The sequence below is a fragment of the Budorcas taxicolor genome, chromosome 16 (genome assembly GCF_023091745.1).
Source record: "Budorcas taxicolor isolate Tak-1 chromosome 16, Takin1.1, whole genome shotgun sequence".
NCBI classification, from domain to species: Eukaryota; Metazoa; Chordata; class Mammalia; order Artiodactyla; family Bovidae; genus Budorcas; species Budorcas taxicolor.
In genome coordinates, this window is record NC_068925.1 from 45,144,109 (window position 1) to 45,160,226 (window position 16,118).

The following is a 16,118-nucleotide window of genomic DNA, read 5'->3' on the forward strand; positions in this document are numbered from 1 at the left end:
GGCCCTGGGGCAGAGTGCACTTCTTCTTTGGGAATGAAGGGGCAAATCCTAGTTTGTAGCTGGTGGGTTGGAGAGAGGGACCAAGAACTTCATGACTGGACTTAAGTTTGGAGGCAGGTAGAGTTAAATGCAAGTTTTGTGTTTTTGGGGGAAAGTATGTGTTTTTCTTGACTGAGGCAAAGTGTAGGTTAAAACATACATTTGGTTAAAATGTATATGCAGGTGTTTCTCTGGTGGTCTAGTGGCTAAGACTCCGTGCTTCTAAGGCTGGAGGTGCAGGTTTGATCATGGTCAGGGAACTGGGCTCCCGTGTGACATGAGGTGAGGCCAAAAAAACAAAAAACCAAAAAAATCACTTAAAAAAAAAAAAATATATATATATATATATATATGTCAGCCTATATATTTAATAAGCTCTGTGGATCAGTAATAGCCATTTCCTAGTTTCAGTATTGTCCTACAGTTACTGAGAGAAACTGACTCAAAAGTATATAGGATCTCCCTGTATTTTTTTTTTTTTTTGCAATTTTCTATAAATCTATGGTTATTTCAAAATAAAAAGTTACAACATATATTTGACTAAATGCTGTGTGGTGTCCTCGATTGGATCCTGGAACAGAAGAAAGACATGAGTACAGAAACTGGTGAAACCCAAGAAAGATCTTTTAACATTTACCAATGTTAATTTCTAAGTTTTGATAATGGTTATGTAAAATGTTAACATTTAGAGGAAACTGAGTGAAGGAGATGAGGGAATTCTCTTTGCAGCTTTTCTGTAAATCTAAAATTATTCCAAAATTTAAAGTTTATTAAAAACAAAAACATGTATATATATATATATGTATGTATGCATGCACACATATGTATTACATTTATATTTAAACACATCCACAAAACCAGTGTCCTTAAAAATACACTTTCTTTAGGTGAAGCATCAGATGGTGCCTCTGAGGTGAGGCAATAATTAAGAGCCCTTTCAACAAATGAACTGCAAGGTCATTTAGTTCCCTAATTTGTCTGTATTCCCACAGGGACCCTACACAGCTCTTAAAACCCAATAGGAACCTGAATTCTCCCCTCTCTGAATCATACATTAGGGAAAGTTCATTGTAGTACAATCTCATTTTCCAGATCAGAAACTGAGGCCCAGATAAGAACTGATGTAATTTAAATTGAGATTTCCTGGAATATTTAAAACCGAATTTCTTACTTTTTCTGTTTGACCAGCCTGCACTTGGACACATACAAAATAATCTATAACTGTAGCCTTTGTACGTTTAAGGGAGGAGGGGCAGGTGGGAAGGAAATAATCTTTGCCACTCTTTTCTGGGGCTCTCTCTCCCCAGGATCAGTGGTTAAAATTGGTGGGTGTGGTGAGGAATCTGGTCAAAATGAAAGCTTTAATTCAGCACCTAGTCCATGCCCTACACCAGACAGGGTGCTAGTAGGGATGCCCAAGGACTAGAGGGCATTGGGGGAGTTTTGCTCCCCAGCGGCCTCTTCTAGCAGCAGCTGCTGGATCCTTGGGAAAACCACTCACCCAACTAGATGCAGTCAGGGGCTCCCCTGGTCAGTGTGAGTTGTGAGCTCAGGGTGCAGATGAGACGTACTTGGAGTTTGCTGGTCCCAGTGCACACATTCAAAGGGGGATCCTGTCACTCTGGCGCCCTGGATCCCCCAAGGTCCTTGGTCCCATCCTGCCTAAGTATTCCTGCCATCCGAGGAGCTGCCTTGTTTTCACTAGACATGAGTTCACCAGTGTCCCATTTATTGTTTGAAACTCACAAACTAAATGATATGCCTACACAGAGGAAGGAGGGGTTCCTTCGCTCTTCATCCCCTGCATCTCTCTCTGGACATTACCTGGAGCCACTTTGGACAGATCCATCCTTTGCTGGAACTGGAATTGCCAAAATAAACAGCCAAATACATAGGCCCTTGAACTCTTTAACTAAGAGGTACCTTGTGCCCCTTTGGTGTTTCTGTAGTAATTGTTCAGGCTGGTACCTCCTCACTCCATCCCCAGGATCCTGAGGCATCGTTCCAGAACAGAGCATCAGGCCTTAGTCTAATTTCCGTAATGCACAGAAATGACAGATTATCCTGTCTCTAAATGACAGACTTTAAGGATTGTCTTTTTCTATTTGAAGTCACTGCTAAAACATGGAATCCAGATAGGAGAGAAGAGGTGAAACTATTAACTTTTAATATAGAAGCCATCTTCCACGAGGCTCAGATCTGAAGGGGCAAGTTATCTGTTTCTTGGTGCTGGTGACAAGTCAGTAGCTTCTGGTGAGGTTGCTGTGCCCTGGACACTGGCCTCGCTCCTCCCTTTGCTGTTCCTTGAGAGCCAAGGCAGCTTCAGGATATGCAGTCTGTACAGTCATCACAGGACCCTGTGCTTAGCAGGGCCTGCGTCTGGGGTGTCACCAGTGGAACTTGGTAATGACTTTGGAACAAGGACTTGCAATTTCACTGTGCACCTGGCCCATGAATTGTGTAGCCACTTTTGCCTAATACCTGCCACAAGCCTTCAGGCTGGAGGTAATGAGGACTCTGTTGTCCCATGTCAAACTCATGACCCAGTTTGGGATCAGGACTTGGTGACCACTTCCTGAGACAGCCTGGCACAGAACAGGTGCTGCAGCAAAAGATGGTGACCGACCTACCCAGAGAGTTGGGGCGAGGGAGGCTGGGTGGGACCAGAATTATTCTGGCTGAACCCAGGGCCTCTCAGGGGACACACACAAATACAGAACCTGGGTCCAGTGCTTGGGGCTGCCTCTGACAGTCATAAGAAACTAGTTCATCAGAACTCAGGAATGTTTCTTGTTTTGTGACTTGTTTCTGCTTGGGGACTGTGTTACTCTGCTAGGGCTGCACTAACAAAGAACCGCAGAAAATCTGTCTTCTCACAGTTGCAGAGGCTGGAAGTCCAAGATCAAGGTGTCAGCAGAGCTGGTCCCATCTGAGGCCTGTCTCCTTGGTTCATGGATGGCCCTCCTCTCACTGTGTCCTCACATAATCTGTGCCTGCCTGTGACCACACCTCCCCTTTTTATGAGAATGCCAGTCATACTGGATTAGAACCCACCCTGATGACATCTAACCTGATTACCTCATTAAAGAACCTATCTCCAGGGACTTACCTGGTGGTCCAGTGGGGTCCCAAGTTCAGTCCCTGGTCAGGAAACTAGATTCCACATGTCACAACTAAGATCGAAGATGCCGGTGCCACAGCTAAGACCCCGTGCAGTCACAGATAAATAAATACTAGGGGGGAGAAAAAACCCAGTGTCTCCAAATTCAGTCACATTCTGAAATCCTAAGGGTCAGGACTTCAACTGTGGGTTTGCAGAGTGGGGTCGGGGTGGTGGTGACACAGTTCAGCTCATCATTGAGATTTTTCTGAACACTTCAAAGCCAAGTATTAATAGCTTAGCAGTATCTTTCCCGTCTAGAGATGCACTCTGGGGCCTGTTCTCTGCCCATAGGAAGAGGCAGCGAAAGACCCAGGAGCCAACAGAACGTAGCCGTCGGAGATTGCTCAAGGGCATGGGGCGTGGTCACTTAGTACTGGCTCTCAGAAAGACGCACGAGAGTGATCATGCAGAGGGCAGGGACCATCTGTGCCGGAGTCCTGTGGGGCCTGAGCGAGAGGGGTGATGGGAACCACAGGACTAGGGTCAGAGATGGGAGAAGGCCGGCAAGCTCAGGGTGGGGGCTGTGGGGTAGGGGTCGGAGGCCGAGTTGTGTGAACAGCACTGGGTGGGGGATGGGGGATGGGGGGCGGAGCGGGCATCCCAGAGGCGGGGCCAAGTTTGTAAAAGTGGTTCCCAAAGGGCGGCCTGGGAGCTTCCTAAGCCCTAAGACTCTGACTCCCCCATCTTGGGTAGGACCTTGGTATCTACATACTTAGAAAGTTTCCCAGGTAGGATGTAGGTGAAACAAGATTGGTCGTGAGGCGTTAATTGTTTAAGTTGGCTCATGGCATCCGGGGGGTTCGCATATACTTTTGTACATTTGAAATTTTCCGTTATAGAAAGTTTTTTTTTTTTTTTTTAAGAAAGAGTGGATGGGGGAGAGAAAGAGAAGGGCGTGGGGGATCAGAGAATGAGAACAGGAAAAAAGTTGCCAGGAGGTTCCGTTCATTTCAGTTCAGTCGCTCAGTCGTGTCTGACTCTGCAACCCCATGAATTGCAGCACGCCAGGCCTCCCTGTCCATCACCAACTCCCGGAGTTCACTCAAACTCACGTCCATAGAGTCGGTGATGCCATCCAGCCATCTCATCCTCTGTCGTCCCCTTCTCCTCCTGCCCCCAATACCTCCCAGCATTAGGGTCTTTTCCAGTGAGTCAACTCTTCGCATGAGGTGGCCAAAGTATTGGAGTTTCAGCTTTAGCATCATTCCTTCCAAAGAACACCCAGGACTGATCTCCTTTAGAATGGACTGGTTGGATCTCCTTTCAGTCCAAGAGACTCTCAAGAGTCTTCTCCAACACCACAGTTCAAAAGCATCAATTCTTCGGCGCTCAGCCTTCTTCACAGTCCAACTCTCACATCCATACATGACCACTGGAAAAACCATAGCCTTGACTAGACGGACCTTTGTTGGCAAAGTAATGTCTCTGCTTTTGAATATGCTATCTAGGTTGGTCTTAACTTTCCTTCCAAGGAGTAAGCATCGTTTAACTTCATGGCTGCAATCACCATCTCCAGTGATTTTGGAGCCCCCCAAAATAAAGTCTGACACTGTTTCCACTGTTTCCCCATCTATTTCCCATGAAGTGATGGGACCAAATGCCATGATCTTAGTTTTCTGAATGTTGAGCTTTAAGCCGTTAACCTGCCCTAGTTAGGACAAAGATGGAGGGAGGAAGCCCTGTATCTGCCCCTGGCTTCCTCTGACACGGAGGAAGCAGCGCCTCCTGGTGGCAAGAGGTGCCATCACAGCCGGGTCAGGACGAGGAGCCTGGATCCAGGATCCAAGTGTATCCCAGGGATGAAGGCAGAGGGGGAATGGAGACAAGCCCTGGGAGCAGCCTTTTGACTGTGGTTATATCGTGACCCCTTTGCCCATCTACCAGTGCCTGTAGACCCAAAGATGGAAAAAATACATGGATTATATAGCAACTATAATGTAACATGGTCTTCCCTGGTAGCTCAGCTGGTAAGGAAACCGCCTGCAATGCAGGAGACCCCGGTTCGATTCCTGGGTCAGGAAGTTGCCCTGGAGAAGGGATAGGTTACCCACGCCAGTATTCTTGGGCTTCCCAGGTGGCTCAGATGATAAAGAATCCGTCTGCAATGTGGGAGACCTGGTTCGACCCTGGGTTGGGAAGATCCCCTGGGGGAGGGCATGGCAACCCACTACAGTATTCTTGCCTGGAGAATCCTCATGGGCAGCGGAGCCTGGCGGGCGACAGTCTATAGGGTCGCAAAGAGACACGACTGAGCGACTACGCACAGCGCATAGTGTAACATCATTATCAAAATAGTTGGTAAAACCAAATTTGTTAGAGTGATGCATGTGCCCCTGGACTTCCCTTGTGGCTGAGACAGTAAAGAATCTGCCTGAAATGTAGGGGACCCGGGTTTGATCCCTGGGTCTGGAAAATCCCCTAGAGAAGGGAATGGTTACCCACACAGGTATTCTTGCCTGGAGAACTCCATGGACAGAGGAGCCTGAAAGGCTACAGCCCATGGGGTCCCCAAAAGTTGGATATGACTGAGTGGCTAAGACACACATGTATGTGCCTCTGTTAGCACATTAAATATGATCCAGCAGCAGCTGGCCAAGTAATGACCATAATTTAAAAGTAGTGATGAGCACGAGTGGTATTTTGAGAAAACTGCAACTTGATAGGACAGCATCTGTGGTTTCTGTTGTTGGCACTGCTCAAATATACAAAACACCGAACTCCTGGGCCTTGTCTTCCACGTTGGTAAGTAAAGGACTTGCTCAATTTCTGTGGGAAGTTGATGAAAACAGACTCACCTGGTCCCCTTCCAAGTTACTGCCCCACAGGTCCTGTGGGGTCAGATCCTTGCCCCTTGCCAAGGGACCACTGTGTGTCCCTTGCCAGGACTCCAGCGACTGTCATCTGGCTGCTCCGTTTGTCCCACAGACATTGACTGAGGACCTGTTGTTTGATAGACACCACGCACAAGGCCAGCCAGGTCTCTCTTTATCGAGTGTGTGTTCTGTGGAGAAACAGGTGTTGAGCAAGACATAGCATAGCTTGTACATGTTCAACATTTAGGTCCCATGTTCCTATTGAATATATGTGTAATATATTTCCTGTCTAATTGAGATTTAATATGTATTGATAATTTTCATTTAATCCCATTTGTTTTAAAGCTGTTTTCAATCAGTTTAGCCCATAGTCCTCTTTTATAGAGCCAAAGAAAACCCCTGGAAGACTGTGAAGGGCTTCTGGGAAGGAGACATGCTTATAGCTTTTATTTCCTCCCCAAGCCCACATTAAGAGTCACTGCTTATTCACAGCAGCATTATTCACAATAGCCAAGAGGCAGAAACAACCCAGGTGTTCATCAACAAGTGAATGGATAAGCAGAATATTCATCCAATGGGATACTGCTGCTGCTGCTAAGTTGCTTCAGTCGTGTCCGACTCTGTGCGACCCCATAGACGGCAGCCCACCAGGTTCCTCCGTCCCTGGGATTCTCCAGGCAAGAACACTGACGTGGGTTGCCATTTCCTTCTCCAATGCATGAAAGTGAAAGTGAAGTCGCTCAGTCATGTCCAACTCCTAGTGACCTAATGGACTGCAGCCTACCAGGCTCCTCCATCCATGGGATTTGCCAGGCAAGACACACTGGAGTGTGTTGCCATTGCCTTCTCCAAGATGGGATACTACTTGACATAAAAGGAAATAAAGTGCCATTACATGATACAACATGAGTAAACCTTGAAGACATTATAGTAAATGAAAGAAACATAGAAATGACCACCTGTTGTCTGAGCCCATTGATGTGAAAGGTCCAGAAATGGGAACTCCTTAGAGACAGAAAGTAGATATTGCCAGGGTTGGAGGGAAGAGACAATGGGGAGTTATTGCTTAAGGGGTACAAAGTTTCTGTTTGGGGTGATGAAAAAGTTTTGGAAATTGTGGTGATGGTTACAGAATCCTATGAAGGTCATCAATGCCACTGAATCACATACTTCAACGTAGTTAAAATTATAATTTTTATGACAATTTAATTAAAAATTTTAATTTTTCCACAATAGAAAAAACAATCACTGCTGAAAGACATCTTTCTGGTTCCACTGACTCATCCTCGCACTTCTAGTTTGTAATGCCCAGGGCTCCCTCTGCAGATGTTGGTCCCTGGGAGCTCTCAGGTCTCATGGCTTAACCACCATCTTTACCCTGACTGCCTCCAAATTTCTATCTCCAAGTAGGACCTTCCACAAGTAGGAGTGCTTGGCTTGTCCAATAGGAATCAAAGGCATCCAGAACTGAGCTCCTTCTGTTGCCTCCCCATACCTGCCCCGTCTAGGCAAGAGCAACTCTGCCCTTTCATCTTGGAACTCTAGAATCTTCCTTGACTCCATTTGCTCACACTCACACCCGACCCCTCCACATATCCTATCATCTCTGCATCTGGAACTACACATCCTTGATTTCTGCTTCCATCACCCCTCATCTCAATGACACAGTAGCCCCTAAGCCAGGCTTTACTCTGTACATGGAGCTCAGAGCACCCTCTGCTCAGCTCTCCAATTGCTCCTCCTGTTCTTAGTCTAGAACTAGTCTTAGTCTTTCCCAGCATCAGGGTCTTTCCAATGAGTTGGCTCTTTTCATCAGGTGGCCGAAGTATTGGAGCTTCAGTTTCAGCATCAGTCCTTCCAGGAAATATTCAAGGTTGATTTCCTTTATGATTGAGTGGTTTGATCTCCTTGCAGTCCAAGGGATTCTCAGCATCCAAAAGCTGAATTCCTCGTATTGACTGTGGGGCCCTCATGATCTATATGCCCTCTGATCCTCCCTCCAGAGGCTCCTTGCTGTTCGCTGAACACATAGGCTGTGCTCCTCCTCAGGGCATTTGCATGGACTGTTTCCCCTGCCTAGAATGTTCTTCCCCTGGCTGTCCCAGGACACTCCCTCACTTCCAGATCTTGTTCAAATGCTATGGCATCAGGGAGATCTTCTCTGGATACCTGTATAATACATTCCCATCACCCTCACTGGCATGCCTCCACCCTTTTATTTACTCTTCTCTCCCATACTAATCACCATTGAACATTATGTATTTGTTGGTTGTTTATCACCTCCCTCTTGCCTAACAGGAAAACTCCTTGAAAGTGGGTATTTTGTTTTGTTCAGTGTTATATCTTCAGGCAATTAATAGGAGCTCAATAGATAATCTGTGGAATGAATAAATCACCACAATCTCTTGATTCACTGAACTTTTAGCGTATTCTTGAAGTAATACTTATTGAGGAAGATTAAAAAAATCACTTGATATTTTCATAATTGCTCCATTTTACAAAACAAAATCCTAGGTGAAAGGGAGGCTCTGGGCTAATTAATGCTTACATGACATCCCCAATTCTTCTTTGCCATCCTTGAACCTGTTTTCCCTGTACTAGTTGCTTGAATTAGTCAAGGCAGAGACCAGGCTGCTGTAACAAGAGCAACCCACCCGCCCTTCCCAATAGCCAAGGGCTCCAAGGAAACATGTTTATTTCTCTCTCACATGCCAAGCCAGTGGGTGACTCAGCAACCCCCTCATTCAGGGACCTGGGTTCATACCATCTTTCTTCTCCACCGTCTTGGAAGACATGTTCCTTGTCTGCTTGTTGAAGCTGTGTGGGGGGCACCTCAGTGTTCCAGTCATAGGAGGGGGCAGGAGCTGGAGGGCATGTGCCATGTTTTAAAGTCCACCCTAGAAGCAGCCCACAAGCCTCATTCTCATTTCATTGGTGAGGCCTTGGGCTGGTGACCATACCTCTTTGCAAGGGATTATGGGAAATGTAGTCTTTGGCTGGGTGGCCATGAGCCCAACTGCTGGTCAGTTATTAAGAAAATAGCTGCCGTTGGCTCCATTTTAGAAGAGTGGAAACTGAAACTAGGAGAAGTTAAATAATTTGCTAAAAGTGACACATAGCGACTTTTGGCCTTCTGGCCCCAAGCTCAAGGATCTGTCTACAAGCCCCAACGTCCCTTATTCACAACAACCCTTTGGATTTTCTGTCCTTATTTTCTGAATGAGACACTGGGACTTAGAAAGATTAAGTAGCCCCCTTGGGTCATGTGGAATATTTGTTTCTATTTCTTTGTAACCGATTACACCAAATTTGTTGTTGTTGTTCAGTCCCTAATTTGTGTCCCCAACTCTTTGCAACCCCAAGGACTGCAGCCAAGAGGCTTCTCTGTCCTCCACTATTGCCCAGAGTTTGCTCAAATTCATGTCTGTTGAGTTGGTAATGCTATCTAACCATCTCATCCTCTTGTCACCCTCTTTTCCTCCTGCCCTCAATCTTTCCCAGCATCAGGGCCTTCTCCAATGAATCAGCTCTTTGCATCAGGTGGCCAAAGTATTGGAGCTGCAGCTTCAGCATCAGTCCTTCCAGTAAATATTCAAGGTTGATTTCCTTTATGATTGAGTGGTTTGATCTCTTTGCAGTCCAGGGGACTCTCAGAGTCTTCTCCAGCATCAATTTGGTGGCTTATAAAACAGCAAGTTATTATCTTATAGACTTTTCAGGTCAGAAGTCTGTCATGGCTCAACTGGGTCTTCCATTCAGGGTCCCACACTCCAGCATTAATGGCTGTGTTCTCAGCTTGTTCAAGGGTTGGCTGAGTTCAGGTCTTTTTCATCCCTAGTAGCATTTCACAGGCCCTCTCATAAGAGAAGACTCTGGAGAGTCCCTTGGACAGCAAGGAGATCCAACTAGTCAATCCTAAAGGAAATCAACCCTGAATATGCATTGGAAGGACTGATGTTTAAGCTCCAATACTTTGGCCACCTGATGGGAAGTGCTGACTCATTGGAAAAGACTATGATGCTGGGAAAGATTGAAGGCAGGAGGAAAAGGGGGTGACAGAGAATGAGATGGTTGGATAGCATCATCCACTCAATGGACATGAGTTTGAGCAAGCACAGGGAGATAGTGAAGGACAGAGCCTGGTGTGCTGCAGTCCATGGGATCACAAAGAGTTGGACATGACTGAGTGAGTGAACAGCAACTCACGCCATCACTGCTGGCAGCTGGGTCCTCATGCCAAATCTCCCTCTGATGGAATCTCCCTCACTCTTCAGTGCTCTCTGACTTCCTCTCTACTCTTGGCCAAAGAAAACTTTCTGCTTGTAAAGAGTTCAGGCCAACCCGTATCATCTTTGTATCTTAAGGGGCCACCTGACTTAGCTCGGGCAGCTGTAACAAGATACTGCAGACTGAGTGGCTTAAACAGTAGACATTTGTTTTTCAGGGTTCTTGAGGCTAGGAGTCCAAGATCAAGCTGCCAACAGATTTGGTTCCTGGGGAAAACCTGCTTCTTGGCTTGTAGACAACTGCCTTCTTGCTATATCCTCACACAGCGGACAGAGGAAGCTCTGGTGTTTCTTCCTCTTCTTCCAGAGGCACCAGTCCCATCGTAGGGACTCTCCTCACATCACATCTAAAACTAATCACCTCCTAAAGGCCCCGCCTTCTAATATCATCACATTCAGGGTTAGGGTTTCAGTATATGAATTTGGTGAGGTGTGGCAGTGCAAGGGAGTGTGAACACTCAGATCATAACAAACCTTTAATTCCATCTTCAAAATCCCCTCAGAGGAATACCTAGATTGGTGTTTGATGAAATGACCAGGGCTCAGGAATCAAGTGGTAGCATTTTTAGAATTCTGCCCACAAACATGGCCAGAACTGAGCTGCAGGACTAGAACCTGGGTCTTCCACTAGGAGAGACAGACCTCACTCCTGGTGCCAGCAATGTACTTTCAGCCACTCCCACCTGCAAAGTGAGTCCCCAGGCAGAGGTATAAAGGAAAGTAAACATTCCCTTTAGTGATTCATCAATTTTTTTTAAGTTTTTTTTTTTTTTTTGGTAGACCATTTTGAAAGTCTTTACTGGATTTATTACACTATGGTTTCTGCTTTATGTTCTGGTTTTTTGACTACAAGGCATGTGGGATCTTAGCTTCCTGACCAGGGATTGAACCTGCAGCCCCTGCAATGGAAGGTGAAGTCTTAACCACTGGGCCGCCAGGGAAGTGCCCCCACTATTCTTTAATTTGGCCCAGGCAGCTGGGAACCACAGTAGTGGTCACCCTGGGAGCTTCTGTGGTATAAGAGCTTGGCAGAGTCAGGGTCATCAGGGCTTCCACAGGCAGGAGGGCCTGGCGCACAGCAAGCTGGCGGCAACAGCTTTTAGACTTTGGGGTAAGGAGGGGAAGGTTCAAGGTAATGAGGACAGAGGGGTGCCGGTTTAAACACATCTTCCTGAGCCCTGAGGGTCTCTTTGGTAGGAAAATATACCCACCAGCCATGCCCCTTGAAGAAGAGGCCCCTGACTGTGAGACAGGCTGGGACCTGGGAGCCTTAGCTGCAGTGTTTACACCTGGACAAACTTTTCCTCCAACAACAAAATACAAAGAAACTATAAGGGATTAAAAATAACTGTGCATGTAGTTATAAACAAGAAGATACAAAAACCCAATGGCCAAGTCTGAAGAGCCAGGGAGCAAAAGCAGGCTGATTTGCACCCCACTCCAGTACTCTTGCCTGGAAAATCCCATGGATGGAGGAGGATGGAGGAGCCTGGTAGGCTGCAGTCCATGGGGTCACCAAGAGTCGGACACGACTGAGTGACTTCACTTTCACTTCACTTACATGCCCCCTGCATGTAACACCACCAAAGGGGTGGGCAAACCAGCTAAGCCACCCCTTTGGCCTCCCTCACCCCATATAAGGAACACACCTTCCCCTCACCCCATATAAGGAACCCTCCCCTCACCCCATATAAGGAACCAGCTTGCCCCTTCCCCTGTACCCCCCACAGAGAGCGAGCAAGCAAGGGAAACTGTTGCTTGTTCTCCATCGCTCCTGCTACACCAGACACTCCAATAAAGTCTTGCCTGAATTTCTTGTCTGGCCTCTTAACAACTTCTACTGATAAGGAGGCCAAGAACCCTGGTCAGTTACAACTGCACAACTGTGGCTGGTCAGCTTGCCCTGGGTTTCCATCTGTGTGGCTCAATGGTCACGTGAGCGTGTTAGGGTTTGCACTACCTCCTTTGAGGGTGCTGGGAGTGGGGAGTAGGGAGAGGGACCCATGTGAACCAGGTTCCTCTTCCACAACTGTTGCTCACCATGGTACCTACATAGAAAAGGGCAAGAGGAGCCATATTCACCTTCAAAGAGGGAAATGAGAAAGCTAGCCGGCCCACATTTCTACCAACAGCATGAGGAAAAGTCTCTCTTCTGTTCTAGTGTTAAAAATCAATTACATAGCTTACTGCTTAGGCTGGAGTTGAGCTCAGAAAATCATTTAGGGCTCCTTCATTTGAGAGACTTCAGATTGCCATCCCCTTTGCGGTTGACAGGGGAGAGGAACCTTGTGCCATTTCTGGGGTGGGAGGACAGGGGAGAAGGAAGCCCAAGCCAGTCTGTTCCTGGGCTGCTGGCCATGGCCATGGGGCCTTTTGGGGTCTGGGCCCCTCGTTCTGCAGCCAGACAACTGCAGGGCAAAGAGGGCTGTCATGATGTGCCAGGACCTTTAGACATGACCCCTTTGGACATGGGCGCAGCCGACAACTGCCAGCTGGCTTGGCGCAGACGCTAGAGAGATGACGCAGGGTCAAATGAAGATTCCATCTGGATTTTTACCAGTTCCTCTAAGGAGGGAGAGGGAGGGGGAGGACTGAGAGGACAGGCCTCTTAAAACATGGCTGATGGGACCCTGCATTCCATGTGGGTAGGAACTGTCAGTGGAAGCTTGGAGCCAGGAGTTTCTCTGGGTTTGCTGTCTGGGTCATGCCTCCTTGGAGGACCGTCATTTCCTGGGATGGAGATGGGAGAAGCAGAACCTGTGTTGAGAGGCAAGGTGTCCAGAGTCCTTGGCTACTTTTCACAGAGACCACATTAGCTAGTTTAAGATCACCCAGCAACTTGGGAGTCATGATTCCCACCCTTCTGCTTAGTCCCCAGACTCATCTGGGCAATATCAATGCCATCAGACTGGAAAATTGGCCTCAAGCTTAAATATATTTCTAAGTGATTTGAAGCTATTTCATTACATGTCTTTCCCATTTTTTCCCTCTATAATGAGAAGTATGAATGTTGTTTGAATGTTTTCCAGTGCAGAGAATGCCAAAGGTTCTCTTGCTCAAACTTGCATGTAAAATAACCAACCGCTATACTTACCTGACGGAGAAGGCAATGGCACCCCACTCCAGTACTCTTGCCTGGAAAATCCCATGGATGGAGGAGCCGGGTAGGCTGCAGTCCATGGGGTTGTTAAGAGATGGACATGACCGAGGTACTTCACTTTCACTTTTCACTTTCATGCACTGGAGAAGGAAATGGCAACCCACACCAGTATTCTTGCCTGGAGAATCCCAGGGATGGGGGAGCCTGATGGGCTGCCGTCTATGGGGTCGCACAGAGTCGGACACGACTGAAGCAACTTAGCAGCAGCAGCAGCAGCATACTTACCTGAAGGGCTTTCCAGGTGGCGCAGTGGTAAAGAATCTGCCTGCAATGCAGGAGACACAGGAGACCTGGGTTCGATCTGGCCTGAGAAGATCCTGTGGAGAAGGGAATGGCAACCCACTCCAGTCTTCTTGCCTGGAAAATCCCATGGACAGAGGAACCCGGCAGGCTATAGTCCATGGCGTTGCAAAGACTTGGACAGACTGAGCACATGCTTACCTGGCTGGAGAAATACCATGATCTCAAAAATGGTTTTCCCAGGATGAGGTTTATCCATTGCACTTCAGATGTGCTGACCCCCGCAATTTCCCCAAATGTAGGAAATTTTACTGCAAATTGTAGTAGTAGGGGAGGGGCATTTGTGCTTTTCCCTAAAAACATGAAATATAATAAAAGCCTGGGGAGATGGGTGAAGGGTTTTTGTGTCAATAAATCGGGAAAGATCTAGTCGACTTGATCTGTGACAGAGATGCTCGCCAGAAGATATCTCCTGTCCTCCCTTGTCCTTCAAAGACCTTCTGAAGGATTAAATGACTATGATCCAGGGAGAGTCCATTCCAGGCTCTTGCGTGGCCATGCGCCAAAGCCAAGGCTGGTTGCACAACCCAAGCTTAGAGCTATTCACACCAGTAAAAAGCTGAGCAGCTTCACTGACAGCCTGGGGCTGTTCACGATCTTGGGTCCTCTCAGGAGGAGGTCAAGGACTTCCTAAGTGACTCAGAAGGAAAGCAGCTGCTCTTTGGCCTCTGTAGAGCAAAGTTCATGAATATGCTGTTCCAGCTGCTGAGAATTGTTCTGAGTAACTTTTTTCCTGATTAAAAAAAGAATGTATGCTTATTCCAGCATTGCTTATCCAACAATCCAACATGTCCCAAAACAGTAGATGGGATAGATATTTTATTTATATGATGGAATACTGTATGGCAGGCAATGAAATTGAAAGAATTGTGGCTTCAGTGAGAACATAGATGAATCTCACAAAAATAAATAGAGCAAAAAAAAAAAAAAAACGAGACAAAATGACACAAATGAACTTATTTACAAAACAGAAATAGACTTACAGACATAGAAAACAAATTTATGGTTACCAAAGGGGATCGGGGTGGGAGGGATAAGATAGGTATTTGGGATTAAAATATATATACACTCCTATATATAAAATAATCACAATGGTGTGATCACTCACCTTGAGCCAGACATCCTGGAATGCAAAGTCAAGTGGGCCTTAGGAAGCATCACTATGAACAAAGCTAGTGGGGGTGATGGAATTCCAGCTGAGCTATTTCAAATCCTAAAAGATGATGCTGTGAAAGTGCTGCACTCGATATGCCAGCAAATTTGGAAGACTCAGCAGTGGCCATAGGACTGCAAAAGGTCCGTTTTCATTCCAATCCCAAAGAAAAGCAATGCCAAAGAATGTTCAAGCTACCGCACAATTACACTCATCTCACACGCTAGTAAAGTAATGCTCAAAATTCTCCAAGCCAGGCTTCAGCAATACGTGAACTGTGAACTCCCTGATGTTCAAGCTGGTTTTAGAAAAGGCAGAGGAACCAGAGGTCAAATTGCCAGCATCTGCTGGATCATTGAAAAAGCAAGAGAGTTCCAGAAAAACATCTATTTCTGCTTTATTGACTATGCCAAAGCCTTTGACTGTGTGGATCACAACAAACTGTGGAAAATTCTTCAAGAGACGGAAATACCAGACCACCTGACCTGCCTCTTGAGAAACCTATATGCAGGTCAGGAAGCAACAGTTAGAACTGGACATGGAACAACAGACTGGTTCCAAATAGGAAAAGGAGTACATCAAGGCTGTATATTGTCACCCTGCTTATTTAACTTCTATGCAGAGTACATCATGAGAAACGCTGGGCTGGAAGAAGCACAAGCTGGAATCAAGATTGCAGGGAGAAATATCAATAACCTCAGATATGCAGATGACACCACCTTTATGGCAGAAAGTGAAGAGGAACTAAAAAGCCTCTTGATGAAAGTGAAATAGAGTGAAAAAGTTGGCTTAAAGCTGAACATTAAGAAAGCTAAGATCATGGCATCTGGTCCCATCACTTCATGGGAAATAGATGGGGAAACAGTGGAAACAGTGTCAGACTTTATATTTTGGGGCTCCAAAATCACTGCAGATGGTGACTGCAGCCGTGAAATTAAACGATGCTTACTCCTTGGAAGAAAAGTTATGACCAACCTAGATAGCATATTGAAAAGCAGAGATATTACTTTGCCAACAAAGGTCCATCTAGTCAAGGCTGTGGTTTTTCCAGTGGTCATGTATGGATGTGAGAGTTGGACTGTGAAGAAGGCTGAGCACCAAAGAATTGATGCTTTTGAACTGTGGTGTTGGAGAAGACCCTTGAGAGTCCCTTGGATTGCAAGGAGATACAACCAGTCCGTCCTAAAGGAGATCAGTCCTGGGT

General features: G+C 46.5%; 1 non-coding gene across 1 annotated transcript; it reads left to right on the forward strand.

Moving 5' to 3' along the window:
• The first annotated feature begins 13,894 nt into the window (after positions 1-13,894).
• LOC128061907 (U1 spliceosomal RNA) lies at positions 13,895-14,057 on the forward strand. Its single transcript, XR_008200760.1, has one exon. It is a non-coding gene; the product is annotated as a U1 spliceosomal RNA (small nuclear RNA).
• Positions 14,058-16,118: the final 2,061 nt, after the last annotated feature.